This window comes from Struthio camelus, chromosome 3, assembly GCF_040807025.1.
Source record: "Struthio camelus isolate bStrCam1 chromosome 3, bStrCam1.hap1, whole genome shotgun sequence".
Classification (NCBI taxonomy): domain Eukaryota; kingdom Metazoa; phylum Chordata; class Aves; order Struthioniformes; family Struthionidae; genus Struthio; species Struthio camelus.
In genome coordinates, this window is record NC_090944.1 from 50645443 (window position 1) to 50673195 (window position 27753).

Consider the following 27753-nt stretch of genomic DNA (forward strand, 5'->3'; position numbering starts at 1 on the left):
CAGAAGCCAGCAGAGGAGAGTGAAATACAAGTGCACTGGAAGTAGACACGCCTCTGTTACAGGGCATGACCGAGAAGCTCAGCAAAGTACGGCAGTGGGCCTTCAGAGAGAGGGGTAGGAAATAGCACACGCACACACACACACACACGGGGGAATATGAAATTGAAGAGACAAAGGAAGTTTAATATTCATGCGTAGTTTAATGATAATGCATACTTTATGCAGCTGAAACATCAGTGGAGCGTAAGGAGGCTTATGGAGATGAGGAACAGTTTCTGACTGTGAACAAAAGCCAGAGGAGCACATGCAGGAGGTCAGATCAGAGCAGAGAGTATGTAGACGTACTGGAAAAGGCAGTCAACAGGCATGCCGTGGCCATACTGGAGCAGCAACTTGCACTGCCTCTGACAGTGTTTTATGAGACAAACTATTTTGGAATTGCTTTTCCTGACTAAATCCCTGACACGGTGTAATTCTGACGGGGTTTTATAGTACTTCAGTATTACTCCAAATGCTTTGGCTTTTTCTTGGTCTATTTATTTTGCTTTTTGCTTTATAGTAAACAAATAACTTGGGATATCAACAGATCTGTGGGTTTTCATTCACATGATGAAGGACTATTTGATTCATTTACTTATCACATTGATCACTTTTGCCTTTTTTCGAAAAGGCTCGGCAGCAGGATATTCTTGCGATTTAAGCAGAGGACCGGGACAGAAAATGTATGAGAGTGAAGAAAGCTCTTTTCATGCAGAAAGGTTTATAAACTATATTCATATATTTTCTGACTACAAGACAGTGTTTCTGAAGTGTTAGCACTTAAGACAGAGGTCAAGCATCTGCCACTGTTCTGTCTTAGAGGGAAAGCAGAGTGCGTTGGCCTGCACGTGCAGCATGCACGTGATTTTTTTTTGTAGCTGCGGCAAATAATTGTGACCTCGATAACTGGAGTGATTTAAAACTGCTCTTTGCTACCTTAACTTGAAGTTGTGAACTATAAAGGTCTGCTGTGAATACCATAAGAGTAGAAAAGGGACTCTGCTGGAACTCTCTGTTATGTTTGAAGTTTGCAGAAACTAGAGATTGAAAAGACCCACTAGTTCGCCAAATGAATTCATTCCTCATGCAAGTCAGAAACTCCTTGCGCACTGATATCCTTCTTACGTTTCTCAGGGAAAAAAAAAAACAAAAAAACCCCCCAAAACCTGTGAACGTGTTGGGATGTTTCTGGAGAAAATACTTTGACGTGATGCACTCCATCAGGATGTCTGCATTTTGACCTGGTCTGCCATCCAGGTAATTTTCACATCAAATTTTCAGTGTCAGTTACAGAATGACTGAAACATTAAGGCTTCATGTAGAACAAAGGTGATTTATTAGATCTTTCTCTTTCTTACTCTGAAGCCTTTGGATCAAAAAGGAAATGTTATTCCACAGCTGTTGAAGTTCTGGTGTTCTTTGAAGAATTGTCAGTTTAGTCTAAATTTAAAAGTTGTGAAAACATATATGAAATCTAAGACTGATAATAATTTTTTTATTTTAAAAAATCCAATAAAACTTTTTTTTAAAAAAATAACCAGCAAGCTGCAACGTCTGAAATCCACATAATGAAACAAGTAAAAGCTTGAAAGCAGTCTGTAAGAAGATGACGATGATATTTGGTGATTATCCCAAGAGAAAAGAAAAAAGTAAACAAAGATGCAAATAGTGACAATTAAGTTCCATGAAAAGGAATTTCAGTCTTCTAATAGCTGAACTTAATTTAATTTAGCTAGAAATGTAGGCCAAAGGACCTTTTTTTTTGTCTATGGACTTTCATGGGTAAGTTGATAGAAGTCCTCAAAGGAATAGACTTGCCAGCTGCAATTTCGGTATGGTGCGGCCTACTTTTGTCTTTAGCTTATGAAATTTGGTCTAGTTTGTCATGACTGCTTTCTTTGTTAAAAGGTAAAATGCACATTGGGTGAATGTTCTTTGGCAATTTGCATAAAAAGTGATGACAAAGAGCAATTAGTTCTTCATTATTATGCAGTGAAATGCTACTTTGCTCCTAAGTGGCTGTAGAGTAGGTTTTTTTTTTTTCCTCTGTGTGTAAATCTGTTGTGGCATTGTTCTAAAAATAGTACTTAAGTGCCCTCTGCACTCTTTATAATCAGGGTCTTTGACTCTTGATTTGATTCAGCATAGAGAGATTTTTCTCACCCGCTCTTCACACTGCAAGTATCACCCAAAATGTTCGTCACAATAATAAGCATCAGAATTTTGTTAGATAAAGCAAGATAGAGGAATTTAATATTTTGTCAAATTAGATCTCTATCCTTTTTATCTTCAGATCGGTATTCAAAGTATACTCAGATCACACACAAATAGAAACATATTCCTACCACACACAGCTAGTCTGTACAGAACAAAGAGTCAAGATATCGTTTTCTATGAAGGCTTGATTCTGAGTACAGATTTCATTACTGGCTCACCATAGGATAATGAAATTCCTTTAGGGCAAAGACAAAGTACATCAAAGAGGCAGTGTGGAGAGGCAGACTTTGTTAGTGCATGCTCTGTCACCTGCATTACTGGTCCTTGCCTGCCTTTAATTTGTAAGGAAATGCTAGTAATTGAAAACCTTGTATTGGACCAACAGATATATACACACACAGACACACATACACACACACACATCTATATGTATATGCACACACACACGCATACAAAAGTATGTATTTCTCAAAATACAAAACCTTCTGGAAGTTATGTGATTTCTTTGCAGCTGAAATGGAATACAAAAAATAATTCATTTCTTACTTGGAAAAATGACCTATACAGATGTTAAAAGCATATCTACATTTAGTAAAAATAAATGCTGTCTGTGCCATGCAGATAAATAACATTTCATGCAGCTTTGCCTGTTTATTTCTCTAGCAATTGAGAGTAAATGTAGTGCTTATGGAAATGAGAGACTAATGCTCTGGAAGACCAGGAGCTGCTGAAGACATGAATGGCTAAAGCTTCCCCACAAAGGCTTTGCCAATAGGCGAACAGAGGGGTTGCCCTGCAGAAACACATCATGGTTCTATCTGGTCCAGCACTCTGCCTCTGGCAGCGTCCGGTAACCGATGCTTCAGAGCAAATCAAAACCACAGCAAGCACCTAGCTAATTATGAAATGCTGTGTGTAGAGGAAAAAAGGTTGATCCTGACTCACAAGAGAGCAGTTTATGCCCTGAAGCATGGGGTTTGATTTCCCTTGTATCCGTTTGCTTAACTCACACAGTTGCAAATACTATTTATGCTTAAAAGAGTTTCTAATCCTCTCTTGGATCCTAATCAACAATCTGCCTCAATAACCTGAGTTACCAGGAAGTTCTTCGGGCTGAACATATGCTGCACGGAAGCTTTTTGCTCTGTTAGTTTAGGGAAAGTTTTCCAGGCTTGGCCTAACACCCACTGCCCCGAGGATCAGACCTAATAGTCTAGATGAAAAATACCCAAGCTACCACTCCCTTCCCCTTGAGTCCTCCATAACTGAATCAGTTAATTCTTTCCTGTCCCTCATTTGCAAAATTATTGTTTTTGAGTCGATTTCTTTCACTGACCCCGGGAAGTGGCTCCACTTTCTGGCCTTGTAGAAGACGGGCAGGTCCCTCTATACGAGAGAGGTCTGCCTGGAGGCAGAGGATGCTGCCTGGCTGTGCTGCCTCCCACGTTGCAAAAGAGAGGGCAGCAGCGGGCAGAGAAACAAGGCAGAGAAGGAGCTCATGGAAGGCAGCAGTGATGGCAGTTCCTTTCTGCTCTGCCAGCATTGCCTCATGAAATAGCAGAAGCTCCGCATGGACTATTCTGTGGAAAAACGCAACATCTCCTGGAAGGCTCCCTCTCTTTCCCAGCCTGCTCCAAGTTGTCTATTGGTGCAGGTGAGAGTGCAGGAAGCCCTTTCAAATCTTCACTTCCATGACCTGGAATAACCTTGACTGGTCTGGGTTCCCGTACGGTGGAGCGATAATCCTCCCTACGCTCTCCCCATGGAGTGAGGGTTTCTTGCGTGTGCATCTCCAAGCAGTTACTTAAATCCCAGCACATGGACCTTAACAGTAATACCAGAAAGGCAGATCCAAAAATGGCTTAAATACTCCTAGTGGGACATAAGTGCTTAAGCCTGAAGATGTGACCCTGAACTCCTGAACAGAGATGTGCCTCCTAAGCAAAGAGCTGCCCAAGCTCTGTAGGGCTGAAAGGTTGGCGTCTCAAAGTTTTGCCTTTGCTGCCTGAGGTTGTCAGCTCTGCACACGCGCAGACAAGTCTCAGTTTTAACAGTGCTAAGCAGAGTGGTGGCTGAGGGTGTGTTTCCAAGACAGCTCAAAACAGTCCTAATCGGCATTGCTGCAATCCCATCCTTACCTCTGGCTGTGTTTTCTGCTTCTCCCCCCTTCTTCCCCCTTGTGCTGGCACTGGCGCTTCTCTGACCCTGAAGTAAGCCGGTTCAGGAGCTAAAGTGGCTACACATTACTTTGTAGGATTAGTTTTCTGCCGGCTTAACTTCCTGAACCAGCTGACTGGGAGATCAGACAAGACTAGGACTGGCACAAAGGAGGGAGCGGGAAGGACTGGCTGGGGACAGGGTGGAGCAGCAGGGACTTACTCGCAACCTCAAGAGTCCAGCCACAAGGCATCCCTCACCCTGAAACCCCGTCACAAGGTGCTCTGCTCATTTGATGCTCCTCAGCACTGAGGCTCACCAGCATGAGCCGTGGCGAAGAGAGCCAGCAGCACCTCTGCATTTTAGCAAGAGGCAGTGCTGTAAGTCCGGGGAAGAGAGGCAGTCTGGTGGAGTGGGGGCAGCAGGAACAGGGCAGTGGAGTGGCATAGCCACTGTGCTCAGAGGGTGAAGAAAGAAATGGTAAGTGCGGGAGCTCATTGCAAGTTGAGAGCTGGGAAGCTCTTGAGACCCATGAGCTCCCTTTTGTGAGAGGCAGAGGCACCAGGCGAGTTAGGAGCGCAGCAAGGGATGGGAGCAAGCAGCCAGTATGAGGAAGAAGGAAGGCCAGACAAGTATTTTACTGGATCCGGCCTATTCCCCCTCATGCTTTCACCACAATTAACATCGTCCATGCCTCTATTTCTATCACCTGTCCCAGGGTCTCTTCAGTTATAGCTATAGCTATGTCAAATACCAAACAAAAGGCCCAAATCAGGGCCGTTTGTTTTGCAGTGATCCCCACACAGAGAATGCATCCTGCCAAATACAAATATCTGAAACTGGATGCGATGTGTCAGTCCGTTTATCTAGGATGGCTTATTTTATTTGCTTAGGTGACATTATCTGCATCTTGGGAGAGGTGGGAGGGATGTCTTTAGTGAGCTATACTGACTTCTCCTGAAACAACCAAGTGAAGAGAATGCCATTTCACATGAAGAAACTGTTATTTCACCTACACGTGTTAAGCTATATTCTTCAGACTACATTTTACATGCCCGGGGTGTATATGTGCGATCTACTGAAATCACTCACAAGCTTCCATAATTTATGCTGCCCTTCAGTCTTAGCCGTGTGCATAAACTTCAGCAACACGTTGTCACTCCTCTCTAAACCATGGTGAAAAATCATCCAAAGAACAACGCGAGGCCTGGGGCATTCTGCTTTTCACCCGCTCGGCTTTCGAGAGGTGCCACCAGACTCTCAGGCGGCAGAATGACTCAGCAAGGTTATGCCTTCAGAAATAGCATCCACAGAAAGAAATTAAAAAGGATAACGTGTTAGCGCAAACCTCAGCATCGCTGTTCAACCCAGTAGCGTCATCCTGGGGGTGGGGGTGTCAGGGAGAGCCCAGCCTTCCTGAAGGCAAATGTTCCCGCTTTTGCTCAAGCAGCCTCTTCATAAAACCGTACTACGAGCAGACAGATATAATGGGAACGGGAAGAGATGAGAGTTAACATTCAAGTCTGCGGGGGTTTAGCATTTACCATTGTTACACAGGCCTGTACTGAGCTTATTTGTGTCCTATTGCTTAATCAGTAATATCACGTAGCGTATTATTCCACAATTTGTTTTTGACCCATCAGTCTGGTATGAGGAGCTTTGTCAAGAGCATTTTGAAAACCTGCTGACACTTACCAGTTCCTTAATTTGGTGGGACTTTTTGCAGGTTTGAGGGGAAAGAGCTACAGCACAGCTGTGGTGCTGTCCTGGCCTGATTCTGCATGCCAAAAGTAACTTTGTCCTTGGTTGCATACCATGTGCATCCTCAGCCCTGGGGTCTGCATTACCAGCACTCACTTCTGACTCATATATTGGAACAGGGAAGTTCTTTAGTCTTGGGAAACACCCTTGTTTTTTAAATTCGTATTGTGTGCTCTGGCCAGCAGCTCAGCTCTGCAGTTTAGCTTCTCCTGAACACCCCTGGATTCTTTTAACTTCATGAACTCGGTTTTCGCAACTTGCTCCAGTACCTCTTCTACAGAAATGTTTATCTTTATAATATCCATTACTTGTAATTTCCATAAATTTCCAAATCCCCCATTACAGTGAAGACAAATGCAAATAATTAATGCAGTTCTTGAAAATGTCTTAATCCTTGTTAATTGCCTCCTTAATTCCTTAGTGACCTGGAGGGCCTACAGAGACACAACTGCAGCTTTATTTATGTTCAGTCTATTTGAATAATTATGTATTGTTTATCTTAATATCTTTGGCTGTTTGCTCTCTCTCCTCCCTCTGAATTACTATCTATTTACAGTTTACTTGTGACTTGTGCTGAGCTGGTTTGGGCAGAATTTCTAACATGTCTGTATGAAAGCTCTTCTGGTGTTGTCCTGGAGGCAATGTCTCTGAAGTTCATAGCACCACACTGTTCTTCCAGTATAGAAACTCCTGCCTTGAAAGAGCCTTTAAGACTCTTAATTTCTTGAAAAGGTTTCATTTGCCTTGGTTCAATGTAATTAAATGCAATGTCAATGTAATACATTCCAATTCAGTGAGATGTTTGGGTTTTTCTTTAATATTATTATTATTATTAACAATGATATTGGGCAAAGCCAGGAGAACAACTTAAATTTAAGGCTGTCTAGATAGTTTTCTGTCAGCTGCTCATAAACTGTGCCCATTTTAACCATTGCAGATGATTTCTTCTGTGCTCTGTGTCAAGATGATCTTTTTTTTCGTTTTCTTTTTCTTTTTTACAAGGAGAGTGGGAATTTTTGGAAGGGAGACCAGGAAGTGAGGGAGGAGGAGAGAGTGGGACCTGAATGAAGAGCCTTGGGGAAATAGTGAGACTGCCTCATCCAGGAGACTACAGCTGAAGTAAAGCACCTGTTATCCAGCAGCCTCTGTTGGCTGCCAGCTTTGGTGACCTATAACATGCCCTCTTGTAGCTTGTGATTCATACAAATGAAGATCAGGACAAGACCACAAACATAATTTATATGTTTGATTTGAATTAGAATTGAGCCAAACCCTTAAAGATACAAGGCTAGTTGACTAACTTACCAAACCTCTAATTCCAAGCAATTTTCATTTTAACTTGTCACTGAAGATGTCATGAGAGAAAAACCTTTTGACTCAAGTTATCTTTGCTGCCTTCTTATTGCTTTGGTAGAAAATGGATTAATTAAAAAGGAGAGAAAAAACAATCTCTTCTTTTCTCTCATCTGAAGAACCACATGCGCTGCGTAAAATAAAGAGAGAAGAGAAGTAAGTGCTGTAAGCACTGGCTTACTTTGTGTACTTCACGGGAAAAAATGGCCAGCTCATTTCAAAGCTAACTATGCCTAGAGTAGTTTAAAGGGAAGTAGGAGGAAAGAAGAATAATTATATCTGAATTAGCCTAAGGCTAAATTCTGTAAATGAATATGGGCGTGGCTGGGCACAATGTTGTCTCAATGTTAACCTGAAGGACAAATGAACCTATCAAAAGCAGATTTAATTGCAAAAAGTATTGTATGTGTTATTATATATCCACGCAAAGAGATTCGATATTTTATTTTCTTAGCTGAGTTATGCAAAGTAGCCTGCTCTCTCCCAATTAGCCTTTATAGGAGCATATTCATATGAAAAATGATGACAATTTAATTTCGTGTTTCACTTTTAAAGATGCAAAATGGCTGATGTTAGTATTAGCAGAAGAAAGCAAAATAATTAACGATTTGGGTATTTGTGGGCTTTGCTCTAGAGTACATGGGAAAGTAACTGTGGAAAGTAAAGAATAGTAAGTGTGTATTCCTCCAAGGAGTCAGTCACATCTTTAGGACAGAAGGGCTTGTCTTATTGAATAAGACCAATAGCCACTGTTATAAAAAATAATAAATCAGAAAGTTATTAAAGGGAGCTTATCATAGGAAGACTTTGATAAAAGGGGCATTTTAAGCAGATCTAGGAAAGACAAAAGGATAAACAGGATTCAGTTCTTTATAGTGAAAAAGAGTGCTCCTCTTCAACAGTTTCCGCTCTGTTTGCCTGAACTGCCCTCTGAAATAACCAGAGGAACTGGGTAGCCTCAGAGGAATTGGCTCACTTCCAGTCTCTGTCTCCAAGAAAATCTCTTTGGGGAGCTAAGCTCTGTTATGAGACATTGCCAACCGTTTACATCAGGGATTTCCACTACTGGACTGGTCCATCTTTGGAAATCTTGTGGGTTTACCTTCCTACTCTGTGCCGGGCACTGATTTGTTTCTCCCAATATAAAGCTGTCCAGGCTGCCGGTAAGGGAGCCACCGACCACAATCTGAAACGGGCTCCTCACAGGGAGGGTGTAGTCTTGGCCCTCTCTGTGGGCAGAGACAAGGCAGGGTTTGCCCTACTCAAGAGCTTTGCTTGCATGGTTGTGAACTTGCACAGCACATGGGGGTTTTCCACCGAAGAGAAAGTAAGCTGAGCTAGCTCAGAGCCTGGAAGCGGTATAAACACAGCAGCAGAGCTCTTCACCTCCACGAATCAACCATGCAGAAAAGAAAGCAGGATCTTGCAAAAGCAGGTAATTAAACTGCCCTCCTGACAGTCCTTAGAGAAACTTTTCTCTACTAATTGATTAAATAGGGAATTCATGCACTGAATTTCAAGATTGGTCTGCCTTCCCCATGACTAGCCGCTAAAGCAGTGTACGTTTCTAAGTTAGCCACATTAGATCAGTTCCCTTGTTCCCACCTCAAAAATGCAATATTGGAGCTGGCAATGTGAGACCTGGGTGCTGTGGTCCGTTTTGCTGTTGGGTAACCTTGAACTAGTCATATTTTTCTAGGAAACCGTTATCGCAGTGTATATGTTATATCACTGCTAGGTGTTTGCTAGCAACCCCTCTGCTTGATGTTGTTCCCATAGGAGAGATGGCTGATGGGAAAATGTACCTGCATTTCACCTGCTCGTATGCAAAGTCTAGTATCTTTGTGCACATCCAACATTATCAAAAGCTTAAGCTCAGATGCATGACTTTGCACTGGACTTGTGAAGAAGAAGGCACCCTCAGTTTTCTCTTCTCCATAGTGGAGATTTCTTCTTTATTAAGCACTTCGAGATATACCACAGGACAGGGTCATGTAAGGGGAAGTTACTACTTGTTAACATTATCCAAGCCCTCATACCTTGTAAAAAACATAAGCTCTAAACCCTCAAAACCCAGAAGTCAAAAAAAAGCAATCTTGTAACTTAACAATATAATCACACTGCAAAATAATAATAAAAAAAGATAAGAACAATGCTTCATGATCTGGTGGTAAAGAAGCAATTTTTTGCAGCATCCAGAAACGTATGAGTTAAAAATTCTTTCTCAGCTGACAAGGGCTCAGCTAAACAGATCAAAAACAGAAGGGAAACCAAAACAACAAGCTCAGAAGTTGCTTTTGCCTTGTTCAGGGAGTCAGAAAGTGTCAAAAGATGTGTCATATCTTAAAAGGCTAAATGAAAAGTTATAGTTCCTCTGTTCATGAAGAAAGAAAAGCTTTATTGAAATAGTTTCTTTGTCGCATCCTATAAAAATATTATGAGGACAGCATGTGTAAAAGCATAAGAATAACAGAGGTTCTTGGAAATTCATGTAAAGGCAAGTTTCTCTGTTTTATAGCATAATGAGAGAGAGAGCAATCGCTCCCAATGCCAGTGTTTCTAATTATCTGGGTTTTTTTTGTTATAGTTTCTAGACTTTTCTGCTAAAAATCTAAGGCACTTCCTGAAAACAGGCTGTTACAGACATTAGCAGAGTCAATTGGATAACCTTGTAACTCCCGTCCGTCTTTCCTAGCTCTGATTATTCTAATATTCATATTATTCTAATTATTATTCTAATCATTATTCTCATATTCATATTCTGAGACACTAATATTCGTATTTGTATTCTTCAAAATCAAGGGCTGAGGTTTTCTGTAGTAAATTTTGGCAGAGCATCCAAGAGAGGTGACACACCGGCAGGGCCTCTCCTTCAGAGGCACAGTGTGGTTGCACTCCCATGCCAGGTGACATGGTTGTGGCTACAGAGCTGTATAGATGCTCATCCACATTGTGGCTGCTGCTATTTCTAGATCAGTTGCTCTAGATCTAGAAATTTGGTCTAGATCAGTTTGCTGTCAAGCCAAACTTTGAAAAAGGTTGGAGAAAACTGGGGTTTGCTTTTGAATTGTCTGGCATATGATGGTCCCTGAGAGTCCTTCTGTCAACTGCAAAAAGCTAAAGTTTCAGAAATTCCAGCAGCTGTCTTTCTTTTCCACTCTGTGCACTGATTCCTGCTGAACACAAGGTCTGAGTGAATGTGGTTGACAAAGTTGCCATATACATCCCTTCTATGCATACCGGACATTGCCTTACTCCACTCCCTGCCCTGTTGGAAATATGTGACCTCTTTTCTCTCTCTTTCTAATGCAGGAGAAGGGCTAAGGAAGCTGGATGAAACTGCTTTCAGTGCTCTTTTCAGGGCAAGCACTGAAATATTTCCACTGAGATTAAATTTGCAGCTGCAGGCTGGAACACCAACAGACTCAGTTATCCTCAGTTGATTTAATAGGCCTCCATTAGTGAAATTTGCATGTACGGTAAACCTAAGGGAGGTAAGTAGGAATGCTTTTACTCCAAGTATCCCAGTTGTGTCTCTGCCTTATTTCAAGTGTATCTTGGGTGCTGCTGTTGAGGGCAAATGTGCTGAGTAACCACTGTATTTGCCCTGAACCCTCGTCATTTTGCATGGTGTCGCAACCCCTCCATGTGCCAGGAGCCTCTGCAGTGATGTTGCATGATCAGAGCTGGGTGGATGAGAAGACTTACCATGTTTCTTAGAAAGGCCCCAGGCTTGCTGCCAGAAAGGTGCGCAGAGTTTTTAAGCTGCAGCAGCATAAATTCAGATTGAATTGGGAAGCTAGGATATGGGGACTTCAAGAATCCCAGGATGGGCCAGCTCAGGTACCATGTAGACTCTTTTCCTAACCAGGCTGAAAATGTCTTAGTTCAGTTTAACAGGGAGAAATTCTGCCTTCAGTTAGATAAGATTAAATTTACTGGGGTAAGTTCTTCATGGCCTTTCACATTGTCTACTCACTAATACCTGTGCAAATTGGGTGTGAGTCACCTGAAGTGGCACTGATTTGCACTGGCTGTGTAGGAGGGAAATGGCTTTACCTGGAGCAGCCCATTGGAGACCCTGTCCTGTTGACTTCACTGGGAAATGCATGACTACAACTGAGACTGTTGCTGATCCCAGACAGTCTGATGGACACCATCCATTTGATCCACTGGCTACTGTACTTTATTAATTTTTTATAATGAGCTTAGGAAATGTGATAGGCATCAATAAAGCCGTATCCAGAATATTAACTGTTTCTCCTCTTTGCCTAACAAACCACCACAAGCTGTCATGCTTTTCTTCCCAGCCAAAGAATACATAACTAAAACCACACATCTCTCCTATTTTTATGCTATAGACATATATACTCTGGGAATAACTGCTGCATGTACTTCTCCCAGTTGAACATCGAATAAAACAAACCTTAAGTATAATACCGATAAATAACTAGCTATGATTTCTGTTAACAAAGTTTTTTTTTTACACACGCTGGAGAAGAAGCAGACTGGGAGTGATGTTAGCAATATATTGTCTTCTCACAATTGTTATAGTGGCATATTATCACCTCGTTTTATTTCTTCCATCTGTTTCATGCTGGGTTTGCTATAATGCTACTTTGAGAATACTGTAATTGTTTGTTTGTATTCATATTGGAAACAAATATAAAAATTTTCTGAAGGTACCATAAGGAGTGTGATGGGGTAAATGCAAGGAAGTTAAGAACAGAGGTTCAGGCTGCTGCAAGATACAGAATCCGTGGAAGAAATGAGTTAGGGGTTATTAAGGGAGAAAAAGGAAGAAAGATGTTCTCGTGGCTAAGGCAGTGGACTGATACTAAAGAGATCTAGCCTTTATTCCTGGCTGCATTATCGGATTCCTTTGCACCCTCTGACAAGTCACTTAATCTCTCATTGCCTCAGTTCTTCACCTGTAAAATGGAAATAAATAAAATTTCCTTACCTCACCAATCTACTTCAGAGATAAATCCATTCAAAAGTTATGAAATACTCAGCTATTAAAGTGATGAGCACAGGGTAAAAATGAGTAAATCAATGAATTCTAACTCTCTGCTTGTGATGAGTTTAAGCAAGTTATTTCTCTGGCCAGGAAACCTGGTATGAAGACAAACACTGACTTCCTCTTAGAGAAGCATCAATGACTAGTGTTTTGTGTGAAGTCATAACAAAGTCTGAGATACCTTTAATGATGATATGTCAGTAAAGAAAAAAAAAGTGAGAAAGTCTTTTTCCTATTACATCAAAGAGAAAAATACTCGAGAAAGGGAATGATAGATGTTCTAACTGGAGATAAGGGAAGCTTGACTAGAAGAAATACACAACTTTGCTATCACAGGGAAACTTTTAACGATTAAAACAAGTATGAGCTTGACTTTTTGCTACCTTGTACCTTGCACAATCAATTACATCTAGGAATAGTGAGAATAAAGTGATTCACATTTAACTAGTTGCATTTTATATTCCCCTTGCACCTGCATATGTGAACACCCGAGGCTCCAAGCATGCAGAATCCATTCCCTCAGATTTCCATCATAACACGATCTGAGGATGTTGCTCAGTTCTTCAGTGCCATGGCTATCACCAAAGTTACAGAGATACGATGGAAACACTATCACTGAATCACACCCAGAAAGCTTCCTAATCCTAGATAACTACTATGTGATGCTGTCTGTGTTTGGAACTGATAAGGAAATCTTTTAAACTTCCTATTATCTTTGATTAGATATGGGTTTCGGTTTTGATTTAGTGTTAGGCACCTACTGTGAGGAACAAAGGAAGTGTCACAGATAGTAGACAGATAATTGTTTTTAAAAGTGAGATTCCTAAGAGAATAAAAAGCAGGTTGTTCAATTTCTTCTTGTTTTATTGATTATCCTTTCAGTACGATTATCCATCTGTGGAAACATATGCTTTCAAAGAAGTTAATCTTATCTGCACAATGACTAACATGCATTTAAATTTCCCACTATCACATAGTAGTGACGTGCCTTTAAAACAGGTCCTTCTCCCAAGTATGCCAAATACCAGGGACACTGACTGTTTTTTCCATTAGTATATGGACAAGCAGTTTGCTCTGAATCGCTGTGTTCTTCCTTCATGGCTCACATGTGGTTGAAAATTATTTGCAGGCAGATGCTGGCAATTTCCTTAGGAAACTTCATGGTTCATTACCTCCCTTTATGATAGCAGCAAAATAAATTGCTGTAAAGTCAGTTAATGTGATAGAAAATGTTCACATTTCCAATAATAATAATTATAAAATCTCAATCCTGCTTTCTAAACTCTTCCAAAAGACTTTCCAAATCACCTCCCATTCTGCATTTGCACACAGTTATTGAGTATTACTTTGTGCTAAGTAGAACAAAGGTTGCCTCCGCAATGCAAATACTGCTGTTTTATGAAGCTACTTAAAGTTATTCTTCAGGAAAAACATAATGTGCGTAATTTAGTACAACTACTAAATGAAGGGAGGAGAAACAAAGAACTAGCCTTGTTGCTTTTGCTGTACGTTGCTTGCTAGGTCCCTAACATGAGTTAGAATTACAGCATACGACAGAATATTAGCTAAATATACGCTCACATATCTCCCTAGAGAGGGATGGACATATCTCACATCATAAGCGTATAACTACTGTGTATATGCTGGTGATTATGAAATGAGTAAAGGTAGTGTGGTAAACAGGAAAGAGCAGAGAACCAGGAATTCCCAGATTCTAAAGCTGTCTTTGCCATTGACCCTGCCTAATTTGAGCACTGTTCAACAGCTGTGCTGTTTTAACGTTTTGCTGAATGGCCTGCCGATCAGTTCTTCAAAGAGGCTTTAACTGAGCTGACTCTCGTGGTCACTGGGAAATAATAAGATGGGTGCTTTGGGGCTCTCTCCTGCCAATCATGAGGGAGATTTTCTCTAGGGCTAAGCTTGGATTCTGGGACCGTGTTGGCACTGCCCTCGTGTATTATCACGGCTCATGACTCTCCAAAGGGCAAAATGCAGCAAGGTGAACAGCAAATAGGAAGCTGCAAACAGCTTACCTAAAGTGGGATTTTCTTGATTGCCACAGGAGGTGCTGCATGAACAAAAGGGAGAAGGTGATATGGCCAAATCTGACCTGTCCCGAGACAGGAAAACTACTTTTGAAAATCACTGCTAAAGAACTTGCTTGGGAATCAAGCAAATGATGTCCCTCTATTCAGAATGATAAAGCACTAGATTCTATAGGTAACTGTGGCTGCACCGAGGGTGGGTGGGTGGTTATGACCTCAATAACGTATGTTTGTGTCGATGAAGTATGCAGGTAGCAAATCATAATCTCATAGCAAATGAATCATTCTAAAGAGGAGATTTGCATCCTAAAAGCGTGCCCTAAGCCAGAAGATAAGTCTTCTAAAGCCTGTATTTACCACATGTAGCACATGTTTAACTCTGGGTGATGTGATTTCACTTACAGTTGAAGCTAATACCACAGCGCAAACTCCAAGGGTATGCAGAGATGAACAGTGTTTAAAAGCCTGTAACACGGGACAGACTAAACATTTCAGATGGAAGAAAGAAATAAGGTTTCCAGGGATGGGTAGAAGCCAGGTGTTGTATCCTGCTTATTTTTCCGTTAAGCCTGATCAGTAAGTTAAGGAATAGAATCAAAATGCAGACCTGTAAGTTCATCACTGAGATGAAAGCAGAATCTCAGCATGAAGGCACAAAGGCATAGGAAAGAAAGACAGGAAAGTAAAAGAGGAAGCAAAAGAGAAAACTTCAGTAGAAAAATCCAAAGCATCGGAATGGCTGATTTCAGCTTCAGAGAGTTGCCCTGAGCATACATTAAACTGGGTTCAGCTGCTCTACGTACCATCAAATATTTCATATTAATAATTAACAAGTCACCGGCTGTCAGAGCAAGATTCAAATGGATGGAAGGGGAGTTTGGGTCACCTTTCTCAGGACTGAGAGTCTTAATGAAGGGGTAGCTTTACTGCACTGTTGAGGAATGATGATATACTATATAGCAGGATTAAGGGATATACATCTTGAAGGCTCCTTTCATGCTCACTCCCCCACAGGAGAGTATTTCATTTCCTCTTTTTATTCTTCTCCTTGATACACTGCCGCTGTGCACACATAAAGGGCTTGATCTTGCCAGTCGCCGTGTGATGCATCCAGCGTACATCTCTGGAAAATTAGCTAGCATGTATGCAAACTCAACCGCAAAAGGAGCCGTGTATCAGGGACGTGACTGCAGTCAAAGGCTGTTATAAATCAAGAGTGTTTGGTGTGTCTTTGCTGCACACATTCTCATCTGTCAAGGTGATTTTTAAAATTGTGCCCAATTCCCATTCGTGAACTAGGATGTTCACCGAAATCTCTTTCAACGGCTTTTTGTGGCTTTAAATTTTCTTCCTAACACTCCTTTTCACCTTCAAACCTCCCTGAACATGAACATACACGATATACTACTATAAGGCACTGACTTTACTGCCTTTCCATTGAGCTCTGATGGGCTGTTACACCTCAGGCCGTTGCATGAACAGCTCAAAGAGGCACAGGTTATCGAAACCATAGTTTTACCTGTTACTGTCCTGAAGTGGGGAACTGAGACTGTAAGAATTTAAAGAGACACCAGAAGGCCTTAACAGCCTTGGCTGCAGGACCACTGGTGACTGAAGCTAGAAAAAGACCTACAGAAAGTGGTAAACAGGATTTAAGAGAGAAACTTAGGAAACAGGAGTCTTTACAGAATCAGCTGGAAGGGTTTACGAAGTCAAGCTGCCATTTGCACATAAAAGACGTGCAGAATTACATTTGTTCTAGTCATACAGAAGGACAGACAGACACGCTGACAAACTCTGAAAGCCCAGGAAAACAAGTGGCACATTTGAAAGTGTTAATTACAATTTCTTTCCCTTGGAGATTAATCCACTGACTGTAATTAAGCTCCCTCTGTTTTTGAGATCTTGGCAAGGTCTAAGGAAAGAGAGAGCGAGCGAGAAAGTGCACTTGCTAGCCAAGCAGATTTTTTTCTAAGCTCTATCAGCCCTAATTAATAGACCTTTGTGCGAGACCAAAGAGAAATCACATTTCCAATAGAACTGAATCAAATAGCCTTGGCTACCTCTATGCACACAGTTTTTAGGAGTCAGGCCACAGCCAGGATTTATACATTCAGAGGATGAATAGGAGGTGCTGGAGGGGGGAGGAGAAGGAACAAGCTTTTCCCTCTAACTCCTTCGTCTCCTTTTTGCTGCTTTGTTCTGTTTGTAATCTTACCAGATGGCTAAGGCAGCCTAGAGAAGAGATTGCCTGAAACAGGCAGGTGATGAGGCCAGCAGCAGGGACTCCGACAGTGATTGGAGAAACTAATACAGCTCTCTAACCCTTGCTATTAGCCAAGTGGTTCGTTATTCTTCTTTTGCTCATGGCTACATTGCATGTTGTCCTTTTCTAATAGCCAAGAAAGATGCCGGAAGCCAGATCCCTGGCTGGCACAAGTGAGAAAAGCATCTCATGAGCGTTGCTGATTTGTGCTTCCTGCAGATTTAGCCCTTAATTCCTGCACATCCCCATCTCTGTTCTCCTTATGGATTCTCTGACGAGTATGTGGGCATACTCCTCTCGGAGCAGGGAGGACCTAGCCATTTCCCACAGCTGTACCTGGTGCGCAACATGTTTTTCTTGCCACTCTCACCAGGGTAATGCTATGGGCAAACAGTGGTGTAACAGAGACAGAATCGGGTCAGGGAAAGAATTCAGAGATCCTCTCAGCAGTCTCTAGAGAAAATAAACATTGACTACGCCAACATCACCATCAACAGCAGACAGGACTGTTTTCCATGCTGCAAGCCTGTAAGTGCAGCCCCTGCCTGGTTCAAGGTGCACTCCCTGCGCAGCAGCAGCTGCAGCAGCGGCTTGCCTGAGGTTGCTTGGTGGATTAGGATGCTCCCAGGCGCATTCAAACAGGCCAAGGGCAAGACATTTGTGAGGCAGCTGTGCAGACTGAAAGTGAGCAGGATGTGGGGCAAGTTATGCTCACTTCCACTCTGGGGCTGGTTTTCAAGTCACCAGGTCTTTTCATGTTCATTGATCCTTTGTAATCCTGTTGAATCCAGATCAAAAACATGGAACTGCCTGGAAAGGTTTAAATAGCTTGTTCTCTGATTCTATAGCAGCTTTCAGCAATTCAGTGTAAAGAGTTGGCCCTTTAAGAAAATAAATCTGTTAAGCGTTTCATTTAATGCAATGTATAATCTGACTCTGCTGTCCTAAAAGTCAATAGCAAAAATCCTCTCTACTTGAATGGGAATAGAATTGGGTCCTATTATTCCACTGATGAAACTGTCATAGAAGAACAATGCACATAAGTTTCTAATTATTGTACAGTATAACACTTCCGTCAAAGACCTACTTTTTGTCAATTGTCTAATATTATTTTGGTTTGTGGACTGTAACTTGACATAAATTAAAGTATATTTAAAATTCTAGTATTCACACATGATGATCTAAACAACAATGGAATGCTTGTCTTTGTAGTTAAAAAAAAAAAAACTGAAAGCCACAGAACAAAAGAAATACCATAAGGATACGGTAGGCATATTTTTTGTAGCTAAGCTTATATGCGGTGTAAATATCCTTTGTCTGATATTTTTTCTGGAGAATTAAGCATTGAAAAAAAAAAATGCTAGTATTTTCTTCCTTAATCCTAATTATAGTTATCTTTTAATAATTTAAAAAAATTTTTTTTGGAATAAGACCTTAATAGTGTCAATTTCTTTGTACATCTATATCATCCTCAAACACTGCTAAGACTTTTTGTATCTTTTAAAAGTGGTAGCACTTGTGCTAGAAAGGCAGATGTGTTTAGAACCGATAACTCTTGAAAAAAGATAAAGTTTAAACAGAGATATCTCTCATAAGAACTGTTGCTGGGAGTTTGAGCTTTTTTCCAAAAATGCAGTTTAACCACAGCAGTCAGGATGGGAAGAGCATTACCAATTCTTTTGACCTATACCACATGTCATATGTGCTCCTTACCCAAAATGAAAGTGCAAACTGTATCCATGAAGTGGGGACTACGCGACTTGCTACAGAAGGAAGTCAATGGTCTTAAGGAAAAGCTGAGCATTTTCCAAAAGGCCAGAACTAAGGAAGCTTTCTGAAAAACGTCCTCAATCTGGTCAGTATAATGGCAGATCTTTTGAGCTTTGGCAGTGGAGTTAAGTTGCCCAGGAAACACGAGAAACAAAGAAAGAGGCTGGCAATTTGTCATGACCAGAAGCAGAAGAACTGGAATGTTATCTTCACATCTGGAAGTATCGAATCACCACCAGGTGCTGAATCAGACATCTGAAGGGAAGAACCTGCAAGAACCAACTGGAAGAGAAGATACACGGATGCTGGAGTAGGAAACGGAGAAATGCTGCTTGTTTCAAGCAAACCAAGCAAACCTCAGAGAAGCCTGTCAGGGCCTCCCAGTTGGTCAAAGTTGAGACAGATAGTATAGATGATCCTCTCCGCAGCCCCAGTCAGGAGGGGAAGCAGTGCACATAGCTCTTAAAGGCACAGATGGATCCCACTTCTCTGCTTCACCCCTCTATGGGGTGAGGGACGTCATCACAACAATAAAGGACACTCATGTGTTGGCAGCCCATACTGGTGTATTTGGTGGTGACCCACACTGTCCATTAAAGACATTGCTACTTTTTAGACACTTGTAGATGATTCCCAGGATCTCTGAAAGGTTAGAGGTTACATTTTTAACTGGTGAATTTAAGAAGTATTGGTGAGCATTTATTAAAGTGCACCTAATTTTACTCGCCCTTGATCTTTTTATACAACGTGCAGTAAAACTCCATTATCCTGTACACCCTTCTCATAGGGCACACCAGCTAGGTTCTTCTGGCCAATAACATTTCCTAAGTTTTCAGAAATGACAAATGATTTCTTAATGCAGAAATGCTAGAGCTTCACTGCAGTCACAAAAGCAAATTAAATTAGTATTGACTTCCATGCTGCGGTAGCTACACGGGTATTAGTTGAACATATGACAGCAGCTCTGTATACTGGTCCTCATTCTGCTTGACAAAATGAGATCATCACTGACCTAAAAATTGGCAGCTGCCCCTGTGCCAGTGAGAACAGCCTGGATTCATTGGCCTTATAAAGAAAGTACCAACATCTATCACGTATATTTGGAGCTTCAAAAAGGAGAATTTTCCAAAAACTCAATACTTCCGTTGACATAACTGATTTGTAATGTGGGAAGCATTATATCAAACTGAGAATTGTTCAGTGCTATCCTTCTGGTGTCCCCTAAGCCACGAATTTACTCATAGCCAAGAGACTGAAAGAAGTGAATCAGGCTGCTCTGTGAAGCGGTGAATGGTGTGGTTCAGGGACGTATAAGACCCTGATGGAGATTTTGGTCAAGATCTAATTCAGGACTCTACAAAGAATACCATAAGCTACAGTTATAGCTAAAATTATAAGAAATATCAGTCAGCATGGTTTTAGGGATGGTATGTCTCATCACAAAAAAGGAATTGCTTTTTTTTTGACAGGACTACCAGCCTGCAGGTCTGTATCAATTTACACTTATATTTCTCAATGCCATTTGACTTAATACCACATTATCTTTTGATTGAAATCTTGCACAGAATGAGGGGCTCTTTCTTGGAAAGTAATACTAAAGAGAAGGACACAGGGGTCATTGCAAATAATTACCCAACCACAAGCACTTAATGCAATGCTGTAGGAAAAATTGGCTAATACAACCCATTGATATATAATAAGGGAATATAAAGTAAAAGTAGGGAAGTGATTTTGAATTAATGACTGCTATTATGATACTTTGTCCACTTCTCATTTTCATGCTTCAAGAAAGACGTGAAATACTGCAGTGAATTCAAAGGAGAGCTACAAAAATGACCCAAGGACTGGAAGACAAGCCCTGAAGATAAAGCTTTAAAGCTTATGCAGTTTGAGATGGCCGAGAGGTGACTTGGTCAGTATTTATAGGTATTTACACAGAGAAACGAGATCTTGGGCAATGTTTTAATCTCACAGTTAAAGGTACAACAAGATCCAATAGCTGTAAGCTGAAGTCAAATGAATTCAACCTTGAAATAAAAGCAACTTCCTAGCAGTGATGGTAAATGAACGTTGAAATAGCTCACCATAATGGTGGTAGCCCTGACATTACCTCATGTCTTTAGAATGAGATCAGTTACCTTTCTGAATAATATGCCTTTATCCCACTACTGGCAGAAAGTCTATGGAAAAGATGGCCAATATGACTATTCCTGGCCTTTTCTGACTATTTTCTGACTATTTTCTGGAGCTAGGAAGGAGAGACTCACTATCTATTTCCTTCATGGCCAAGTGAAGTGCAGGATTGCCCACCTTGCCCTCACGTGCTTAAATGCATGCAGGTATGTGATAGGCAATGGCTAGAGCCAATTCCCTTGCCTCAGGGCTTCAAGGGCTGCCTTTGTACATCAGAAAAGAGAGTTTCCTGTTGCTGCGCAACTGGATGTGTTAATCTCTGGGACACCTGAGACTGATTAGAGCTGTGGATAGATGCAGGGCCAGGATGGACTGGGGGTTTTAAGTGGCATGATGGGTTAGGAACCAGGACAGTAATGCTGGGGCTGTGCAGCAGGGGCAGAGGTTTAGGTCGACGGGCCCGTCTGGGCGTGATCACCTAATCATTTTCTTTCTCCTGCAGTGGCCGTAGGTATTGGTGGAATCTTTATTATTTCTCCTACTTTGGGCCTGTGACATGTGGCTGAGGTCTTGAAGCTTAGTTTAAGCCTTCAGTCCTTTATCTTCTTCTCATTATTCAGGCCGTACGTGGGTTACATAAAAACAAAATGATTCTTACTATAAAAACAGTTAGGAACTAATCTAAGGTAACTGTTGAAGTGATGAAACCAAAGCCTTGCTGAAAAAATAGGCTTGACAATCGTCTGTAAAGCATAGACTTGCCACTAACAAGGGAAGGTCACTAACCTGACCCTCCAGGGATCTGGCTGAGGTGCAAAGACGTCAGGAAACCAAACCCAGGGGAACAAAAGTGACTGTTGCCTGTTGGACGGGCTTGGACGAACACCAGAGCCAGGGGAAGAAAGAGGACACAAATAAGCATATGAGGATGAAGGTGAAGGACTCACTCATTTTGGCAACAATTTAGCTTACATATGATGTCAATTTATGCTCAGAAAACCCACACTTTCAGCCATGCCACCCAGTAATCTACATATCTGATGATCTCAGAAGGAGTTCTTGCTACCACTGAGGAATTTTTCAAGGCCCACAATGGAAACAAAGGTTGAGAACTGCTGGACTAGGTAACATTTTCCCGTGCTTTCCAGTCTGATTTACTATGCTTCTGTGATTATGATAGGAAAAAATAGCTGACAGAAGGACCATGGGAGCAGAGCAAGGACAAGTTATGTGAATATGACATCAAATATGGAAATGTTTAGCCCCAGCTAGTGAAAACACTAATGGATACCATTTGACCTAGTCTCCATTGACCAGTGTGTTGTGGAGAGTTGTGGCTTAGCTAGTTGGGTTCCTCAGGACTGTCTCTGAACAGGCCTGCTTCTCCAGTTATTTTTGTTTTTTGACACAATTTGTATTCCATTCATGATGAAAAAATATCGTTTTACAATTAAAATGACTGTCAAATGCTTTGTTATACAAACGGCCTGTGTTTTTGCAGACTGTATTCTCTAGTCCTGAGATAGCCACATTATTGAAACTAAGATTTAAGAAAGAAAACAGAAATTAAAAGCCTGGAGTAATACATACAGGGCAATATGGTATAATTATTGAAAAAAAAAATCTTTCAGGTGGGTGTTAACATTAAGAATGATAATAAACTCTTTACTCAGTCACCAAACACAGGATTGATCCTCTCATTGGACAATTCATGTAAAACATTTTTTCTTTGCCTATTCAGAGAAGTGGGTGTGTTTTAAAGTGCTGGTGTGCACACAGATTAGGTCAGGATAGGATATGGCTATCAAACATAGCCACAGCTGGATCTGCTCTGTTTTGTCAGCAGTGCTCATATGTACATAAACGCACAAAGACACCTTACTCTAAGACATTTTTCCATTGGGATCATATATTTATATTAGGGTACTTTTATTACAGTCTGCTTTTATTGGCTTGGAAAAAAAATCGGAGTATAATTTAATCCTCCCCATTAGCTGCCTCTCTGTTCCGTTCCTCCCCTGTAAAAAAGGAGCGTGCTGTAAGTAGTGGCCAGGAGATGCCCTGAGGAAAGCTTGGTCCCCCATAAATAGGAAATGAACCAGAAAGCTGCAGTCGTGAAAGAAGGGGCTACGAAGGATTTTAATAACATTCTTCAGAAGATGTCTTGTGAGCAGTCCCCACAATTTAGTCCTCGAACGTTTACGTGCTCCTGAAATGTTACATATTCTAAAAGGGGAAAAGACATTTCTTCTCTAGTGTTCCCAAACCCCGTATTTCCTAATATGGAAAGCATTCCCCTCTCTGTGCAAAAGCACATACGGTTGGGTTTTGGTGTGGCTTGCGTCAACACCAGCCCGTGCTTCTTGCGGTTGTTATTAATGTTCCCTTTCTGTTTCCCAATCAGAGCAGCCCTCGGCAGTAATTGCTCTTGTCCAAGGGGCTGGCTGGAAGACTTTTCTTCAGCTGCTGTTACAAGGCAGGTTAACAGTTAACAGTTGCTGTTACAACCGGCTATTGCAGGTTTGGCCGTTTTGCAATTTGTTGGTGAAGCTGCATAAAGCTGCATTTTGCCCCTCAGATATGACCGGATTTGCTGAGTAAAGGCTTGCCGTCTGAAAAATTACTGCCTAACGCTGAGCTTGCTGCGCTCGCAAGGGCCGCCCATGCGGATTTTGAGGTGAGGGAGGTCAGTGGACTGCAGTGCCACTCCCAGCCCCAAAAGTGCCTGCTTGTGCAGTGGGGATTACCTTGAGCGCTGGACTCCTCAGTCCTGCGACCCTGGAAACTGCAGGAATGAAAAACTTCACCGGGAAAGGCGTACATTAAAATATCTGACTGCTGAAAGTCACTCTGAAGCGCTGCAAGCAAGCATGTACTGGTCAAGGAATTAGATTACTCAAGGCGGTGACTCATCCAATAACTATTCAGTGTTTGTGGTTAAAAGAGAAACCTTTGCCAGAGAATGACTAAAATCCATTGGCACAGGCTTTAAAGGAATCATGACTGGGCCTAAACGACTATACGCAAGTGGATTATTTTTCCGCCCCTTTCTACTGCAGCAACATAGAGGATGAAAAAATACACCATCCCTGTTTACGTAGATTATTACAGCACTGGAGTAGCCTCAGGGGGCCTTTCCAGCAAGCACTCTCAATGAGGCCAGGTTCAGACTTACATTTCCTTGTTCAGGCTCGGCTGTGATTTTGTGTTCATTTTAAAGGCTTGAGCTGGCAGTGTACAGCTAGCTCCAGGGCATTCATTCTTGCCTCATTGAATGGTATATAGGAGGAGGAAGAACAAATCCCAGGATCTCGCTGTTTTGCCACAGAAACAAAAAAACAGAATAACTGACTTTTGCAGGCTGCACTGGCTAATCGAAGCTCATTCGCTGCAAGGCGCTGAACACCTCTGCTGGAGCCGCGGAGTCTGGAAGTGGCATCTGACAGGCTCAAAGCAAAGTCATCTGAAGTAACTCCAAGAAAATATCTCTAATATATGCAAAAAGGCAAGAAGGACATAGTGTGACTGACAGACGATTAATAAGGTGCTTATTTCTGTTGCCACTGCTCTTCAAAGTTGCTTTTATGTTACCATTTTCTTTGTTTAATTCTAAGATCCCCAATGCCCTTTTTTTTTTTTCTCCCTACAGCCTAGCAAACCATATTTACTGTCTTTGTCAAAGGTCAGTGAAATATTTCAGTGGCACGGGCTGTCAGCAAACATGCTGAAAAGAACTTGGGAATATTTAGTTGCTTTTGTCAGGTTTCTGTGGCTGTAAGGGAACTATGCAATAAGGCAATAGCCTGGCATACACAGATGTGTATTTCCCTCCAGTAAAGGTTAAAGCACAGCCCTGGCATCATTCAGAAAAGCCTTCCCACACCTGCTTTTCATTTCCTCTTGCTATTTCTGGTAAAGAAAATTGGAACTGTTTCTATAGATTTGGGGCGTAGAAGGATTTCTACGCATTTTCTTTTTCTTAAAAGCAAGCCTGGGATTAAGTGAATGTTTAAGACTCAACACGATGAAACCAGAGAACTTCTGGGAGGAGGAGAAAAAAGGGGAAAAGCTTGCTCTCTGTTATTATTTTTTACTGCTGATCCAGATGGGAAGCTAAAGTTCCCTTTCGTCTTTTTCAAACCTCCACTGTTTTTTCACCAGAAAGGCTGCTGCTTGCTGGAGCTGCCCCTTCTTAGGGATTAACGTGGAAACGACAGAATCCTAGCCTGTTTTACAACAAGCCATTGAGCTTCCTGTTGAAACAAATTCCTTTCCAGCACTTTCTTCCCCCGTTTGCCAGTTAGCCTTTTGTTCTCCGCCTTTTCAAAGCCGGGCTGTGTTGTCTCAACGAAAGGTGTTATCCTTGCCAAATGCACTTTTTTTTGTTGCTCCCCACACCCCGAGTGCTACTGAGGCACTGCCAGATTCCTGCTCTCCCAATAGGCTTTGGCAGTCATTAGGGTGCTCTAAATCCTCAGAGCCATCGTTGCTCACATTTCCCCTCTACTCCTGTCCCCTGACTTCTGCAGGACGTTTGGATGTGTTCTCTTTTGTTACGGGTGTGATTTCTTAAAACACGTAAGGGAGCGCGGCACCACACTCCCGCAGGCTCTGGCAAAAGAAACTGTTGCCTAAATGGCTCTGTGAGTGCCTGAGTCCAGTACTGAGATGCCATTGACTTTCCAGGAAACAAAATTAAATCTTATTCAGCACCTGCCTAACCTTTCTAGGTTCCAGCTCTTCTCATCAGTTTAAATTTGCCCTGGAAAGCACGAGCAAAATCACCAGTTCCTGTTGCTGCTGAGGTTTTTCACTCTGTGGCTCACATCTCCACCCTGCCTGTCTCAGCTGGGCTTTGCTGTGGTGAAGCACCCCCAGAGCAGCCCCATGCTATGCAAAAAGCTGTGGATGAAGCCCTCGAGGCAGCACCATGCCCACACCAGCCAGGCGTTCAGAGTATTTCCCCGGGAACATGCAACGCCCAGGCTTCACTCGTGTGCTGCCTCATTTGGAGAAACCGTTTCGACTGCTTCTCTCCCATGGGATCCCTCCCCAACAAGGCCATAACAAGCTGGCTTTAAAGGAAGAGATTAAGAGAGGCTCATCTGAAGTGGTCATAGCTTGGCAAGTAGGGCAACCTCTGTATGCGCTGGCGGGAGCCCTGGATCCATAACCTGCTCTCGTGAGACAGTGCGGGGCTGCGAGCCCAGCTGCTCTCCGCAGCAGCTGCTCTGTTCATGGGCCAACGGCCATACGAAGCTGGGACAGAGCAGCTGAGCTCTTTGCGTCAGATAAGAAATGGCTGGGCAAGTTTTGGCAGCCAGCTCCAGGCAGGAGTCCCAAATGGAGTGAAGGACGGTCTGTGTGAGGTTTTGCCTTGTCTGCTCTCTCCTCTGATGGCCACCCACTTTCCAACGGCTGAGCTGCCGACTCCTCGCTCACCTTGCCAGCTTTTCAAGATCCCAGTGTTAGGCTTTTGATCTTCTGCACGCAAAGTGCAGAGGACGTGGGCTTCTGCCCTGGGCTATGATTTCTGCTAGTCTGAATACAACAGTGATGCAGCACTAAGTCCGTGGGCAGATTTAGCCCTGGGTGCTTCAGCTCCCTTAGGCCTGTTTGCAAATCTCATCCTGTGACTCCAACCTACTCTTCTCCTTATCAATGCTTTTACTCCCTGAGGGTTTTTGGTCAAATGATAACGATATGATGTTTGTGCCTGTAAAGTGCCATTTTGAATACATGTGAATGTGTAGATCTGAGTGTTTAACTTTGAGATTTGGTCTAGAGGATTTCCAGAAGTGCCTTCCAACCTCAACAATTCTGTGTGATCCTGTGTGTGTGATTTTTTTGTAAGGAATGACTTTCCTGCCCTTCCCCTCTCCACCCTTTTAAATCCCTTCTGGTGCCTTTTTACGCTTTTGCATCCCATTAAAGTTATTAGCTAATACTTAGGGGGAGTGTAGTTTGGCTTACCCACTCTGAAAGCATCTCATCTAAATGAGAATTTTATAGGCAGGTTTCAAACCTCACAGGTCAGTTTAATGTTTTCCAGACATTGCACATTCTCTTTTAGCATTCATATAATGGACCGACTCCGTCATTTTATCTCATAACCTCTTCAAGGGAGTAGTCTGTCTGCTTGCTAATATCCCTATAGTAACACATAGGACAGAATCCCAATTGCTGTATATGTAGAGTGAAACTGAAGATGTTGAACCCTGAAGAAATGAGCAGTATCTGGTCCAGAGTTAAGTGCAGCACAGAGCTTAGCTCCAGGGAAAGCAGGAAGGATGAAGAAAAACAGTCTCCGCTAAGGCATTCCTTTACTATGTATTTTATATCTCATAATTGTTCTCTATCAGTTTTCTCCACCGTTTTTAAACCACAGTGGATCAAATGCACTCTCTTGAAAGAAACTTGCAATTTTCAATTGGTGTATGTTATGCATAAAGAATATAATAACTGAAGCTTTCCACCTTGGCAGTATCATAGCGTGCTGACTTATCCACAGTCCCATTTTTCTTGGTAATATATGCCGAAAGTGCTCTAACATCCCTGTCACCTTAAGGATTCCTACTTAAAACAACAATCTTATCCTTTCTGCCTTTGGCACTATTTGCTGCTTAACCATCTGCTATCATCAAGTCTTGATGAAGAATTATGGGCGCTGCAGTGCTGACTGAGCAGGCTGCATCTGGCAACACCAGAACATGGAAATATTAGCAGCAGCATCTGTAAAAAGATGAGTGTCCCACATAGCGCATCACAGACTCAGCAAAAGGCCAAGGGAAGAGCCCTGGTATTCCAGGAGCTGTGAATAGCTCTAATAATCATCACCACCGCTATCAGCCTAAGTTGTGCTTCTTCAGATGAAATGTTTTGTCCGTTGTCTGGTACCTTATGCGATTAGTCTCACTGTGGTTCAAATCTCTTCAAGTATTATTGTGACATTACATTGACCTCTGTACTCTGCCTTTCAAATAAATAACATT

General features: G+C 42.0%; 1 long non-coding RNA gene across 2 annotated transcripts; it reads left to right on the forward strand.

Moving 5' to 3' along the window:
• LOC138066718 (uncharacterized) lies at positions 1-27753 on the forward strand. 2 transcript variants are annotated; one of them, XR_011140136.1, is made up of 4 exons: positions 1-114; positions 1174-1296; positions 10840-11021; positions 20417-27753. It is a non-coding gene; the product is annotated as an uncharacterized lncRNA (long non-coding RNA). The 2 variants fall into 2 exon arrangements; XR_011140137.1 differs by lacking the exon at positions 1174-1296 and having other exon boundaries at positions 7-114.